We start from the raw sequence: 4911 nt of genomic DNA on the forward strand, positions 1-4911 counted from the left end.
TATCCTCTAAAATATTTATCAAGACCAGGTTTAATTGATTGTTTCAGTGTGGACCCACATTACTACGTGATCCAAACCAGAAAAAACCCAGGATCCGTTCAACAAGTATGTGAAGAATGCGAAAGTATGAGTCTGATGAGTGAAAATCCCAGGCCTAACCTAGACCTAACATGCGTTATCCTCAAAAATATTGATCGAAACCTGGTTTAGTCGACTGTTTCAGTGTGGTACCACATTACTATGTGATCCAATCCAGAAAATAACCCAGGATCCGTTCAACAAGTATGTGAAGAATGCGAAAGTATGATTCTGATGAGTGAAAAAACCAGACCAATCCCAGACTTAACTTGCGTTATCCTCTAAAATATTGATCGAAACCAGGTTTAATCGACTGCTTCAGTGTGGTACCACATTACTACGTGATCCAAATGAGAAAAAACCCAGGATCTGTTCAACAAGTATGTGAAGAATGCGAAAGTATGATTCTGATGAGTGAAAAAACCAGACCTATCCCAGACCTAAGATGCGTTGTCCTCTAAAATATTTATCCAGACCAGGTTTCATTGAATGTTTCAGTGTGGTACCACTTTACTACGTGATCCAATTCAGAAATAGCCCAGGATCTAGCCTTGAAGTATGAGAAATATGTGAAAGTATGAGCCTGATGAGGGCAAATCCTACACCTGACCCAGACCTAACATGCGTCATCCTCTAAAATATTTATCAAGACCAGGTTTAATTGAATGTTTCAGTGTGGTACCACATTACTATGTGATCAAAACCAGAAAATAACGCAGGATCTGTTCAACGAGTATGTGAAGTGTGCGAAAGTAGGAGCCTGATGAGGGCAAATCCCAGACCTATCCCAGACCTAACATGCGTTATCCTCTAAAATATTTATCAAGACCAGGTTTAATTGATTGTTTCAGTGTGGACCCACATTACTACGTGATCCAAACCAGAAAAAACCCCAGGATCTTGTCAACGAGTATGTGAATTGTGCGAAAGTATGAGTCTGATGAGGGCTAATCCCAGACCTATCCCAGACCTAGCTTGCGTTATCCTCTAAAATATTCATCGAAACCAGGTTTAATTGACTGTTTTAGTGTGGTACCACATTACTACGTGATCCAAACCAGAAAAAACCCAGGATCCGTTCAACAAGTATGAGAAGAATGCGAATGTATGAGTCTGATCAGTGAAAAACTCAGGCCTTACCAAGACCTAACTTGCGTTGTCCTCTAGAATATTTATCCAGACCAGGTTTCATTGAGTGTTTCAGTGTGGACCCACATTACTACGTGATCCAATCCAGAAATAGCCAAGGATCTAGCCATGAAGTATGAGAAATATGCGAAAGTATGAGCCTGATGAGGGCAAATCCTAGACCTAACCCAGACCTAACATGAATTATTCTCTAGAATATTGGTCGAGACCAGGTTTAATTGATTGTTTCAGTGTGGTACCACATTACTATGTGATCCAAACCAGAAAATAACCCAGGATCTGTTCAACGAGTATGTGAAGTGTGCGAAAGTAGGAGCCTGATGAGGGCAAATCCCAGACCTATCCCAGACCTATCATGCGTTATCCTCTAAAATATTTATCAAGACCAGGTTTAATTGATTGTTTCAGTGTGGACCCACATTACTACGTGATCCAAACCAGAAAAAACCCAGGATCCGTTCAACAAGTATGTGAAGAATGCGAATGTATGAGTCTGATGAGTGAAAATCCCAGGGTTAACCTAGACCTAACATGCGTTATCCTCTAAAATATTGATCCAAACCAGGTTTAATGGACTGTTTCAGTGTGGTACCACATTACTACGTGATACAAACCAGAAAAAACCCAGGATCCGTTCAACAAGTATGTGAAGAATGCGAAAGTATGAGTCTGATGTGTGAAAATCCCAGGCCTAACCTAGACCTAACATGCGTTATCCTCAAAAATATTGATCGAAACCTGGCTTAATCGACTGTTTCAGTTTGGTACCACATTACTATGTGATCCAAACCAGAAAATAACCCAGGATCTGTTCAACGAGTATGTGAAGTGTGCGTAAGTATGAGTCTGATGAGGGCAAATCCCACACCTATCCCAGACCTAACTTGCGTTATCCTCTAAAATATTTATCCAGACCAGGTTTCATTGAATGTTTCAGTGTGGTACCACTTTACTACGTGATCCAATCCAGAAATAGCCAAGGATCTAGCCATGAAGTATGAGAAATATGCGAAAGTATGAGCCTGATGAGGGCAAATCCTAGACCTAACCCAGACCTAACATGAATTATTCTCTAGAATATTGGTCGAGAGCAGGTTTAATTGACTGTTTCAGTGTGGTCCCACTTTACTACGTGATCCAAACCAGAAAAAACGCAGGATCCGTTCAACGAGTATGTGAAGTGTGCGAAAGTATGAGTCTCATGAGGGCAAATCCCAGACCTATCCCAGACCTAACATGCGTTATCCTCTAATATATTTATCAAGACCAGGTTTAATTGATTGTTTCAGTGTGGACCCACATTACTACCTGATCCAAACCAGAAAAACCCCAGGATCCGTTCAACAAGTATGTGAAGAATGCGAAAGTATGAGTGTGATGAGTGAAAATCCCAGGCCTGACCTAGACCTAACATGCGTTATCCTCTAAAATATTGAGCGAAACCATGTTTAATGGACTGTTTCAGTGTGGTACCACACTACTACGGGATCCAAACCAGAAAAAACCCAGGATCTGTTCAACAAGTATGTGAAAAACGCGAAAGTATGAGCCTGATGAGAGCAAATCCCAGACCTATCCCAGACCTAACTTGCGTTGTCCTCTAAAGTATTGATGGAAACCATGTTTAATTGACTGTTTCAGTGTTGTACTTCATTACTACGTCATGCAATCCAGAAAAAGCCCAGGATCTAGCCATCAAGTATGAGAAATATGCGAAAGAATGAGCCTGATGAGAGCAAATCCCAGACCTAACCTAGACCTAACATGAATTATTCTTTAAAATATTGGTCGAAACCAGGTTTAATTGACTGTTTCAGTGTGGTCCCACTTTACTACGTGATCCAAACCAGAAAAAACGCAGGATCCGTTCAACAAGTATGTGAAGAATGCGAAAGTATGAGTCTGATGAGTGAAAATCCCAGGCCTAACCTAGACCAAACATGCGTTATCCTCAAAAGTATTGATCGAAACCAGGTTTAATCGACTGTTTCAGTTTGGTACCACATTACTATGTGATCCAAACCAGAAAATAACCCAGGATCTGCTCAACGAGTATGTGAAGTGTGCGTAAGTATGAGACTGATGAGGGCAAATCCCAGACCTATCCCAGACCTAACATTCGTTATCCTCTAAAATATTTATCAAGACCAGGTTTAATTGAATGTTTCAGTGTGGTACCACATTACTACGTGATGCAATCCAGAAAAAGCCTAAGATCTAGCCATCAAGTATAAGAAATATGCGAAAGAGTGAGCCTGATGAGGGCAAATCCTAGACCTAACCCAGACCTAACATGCGTTATCCTCTAAAATATTGATCGCAACCAGGTTTAATGGACTGTTTCTGTGTGGTACCACACTACTACGTGATCCAAACCAGAAAAAACCCAGGATCTGTTCAACAAGTATGTGAAAAACGCGAAAGTATGAGCCTGATGAGGGCAAATCCCAGACCTATCCCAGACCTAACTTGCGTTATCCTCAAAAATATTGATCGAAACCTGGTTTAATCGACTGTTTCTGTTTGGTACCACATTACTATGTGATCCAAACCAGAAAATAACCCAGGGTCTGTTCAACGAGTATGTGAAGTGTGCGAAAGTATGAGTCTGATGAGGGCAAATCCCAGACCTATCCCAGACCTAACATGCGTTATCCTCTAAAATATTTATCAAGACCAGGTCGAATTGATTGTTTCAGTGTGGTCCCACATTACTACGTGATCCAAACCAGAAAAAACCCAGGATCCGTTCAACAAGTATGTGAAGAATGCGAAAGTGTGGGTCTGATGAGTGAAAATCCCAGACCTAACCTAGACCTAGCATGCGTTATCCTCTAAGATATTGATCCAAACCAGGTTTAATGGACTGTTTCAGTGTGGAGCCACACTACTACGTAATCCAAACCAGAAAAAACCCAGGATCCGTCCAACAAGTATGTGAAAAACGCGAAACTGTGAGCTTGATGAGGGCAAATCTTAGACCTATCCCAGACCTAACTTGCGTTATCCTCTAAAATATTGATCGAAACCAGGTTTAATTGACAGTTTCAGTGTGGTACCACATTACTACGTGATCCAAACCAGAAATAGCCCAGGATATAGCCATGAAGCATGAGAAATATGCGAAAGTATGAGCCTGACGAGGGCAAATCCTAGACCTAACCCAGACCTAACATGCGTTATCCTCTAAAATATTTATCAAGACCAGGTTTAATTGATTGTTTCAGTGTGGTCCCACATTACTACGTGATCCAAACCAGAAAAAACCCAGGATCCGTTCAACAAGTATGTGAAAAACGCGAAACTGTGAGCCTGATGAGGGCAAATCTTAGACCTATCCCAGACCTAACTTGCGTTATCCTCTAAAATATTTATCAAGACCAGGTTTAATTGAGTGTTTCAGCGTGGTACCACATTACTACGTGATACAATCCAGAAATAGCCCAGGATCTAGCCATGAAGTATGAGAAATATGCGAAAGTATGTGCCTGATGAGGGCAAATCCTAGACCTAACCCAGACCTAACATGCGTTATCCTCTAAAATATTTATCAAGACCAGGTTTAAATGAATGTTTCAGTATGGTACCACATTACTACGTGAACCAAACCAGAAAAAAACCCAGGATCTGATCAACGAGTATGTGAAGTGTGCGAAAGTATGAGTCTGATGACTGAAAATCCCA

This window comes from Colletes latitarsis, unplaced genomic scaffold, assembly GCF_051014445.1.
Source record: "Colletes latitarsis isolate SP2378_abdomen unplaced genomic scaffold, iyColLati1 scaffold0018, whole genome shotgun sequence".
NCBI lineage: Eukaryota > Metazoa > Arthropoda > Insecta > Hymenoptera > Colletidae > Colletes > Colletes latitarsis.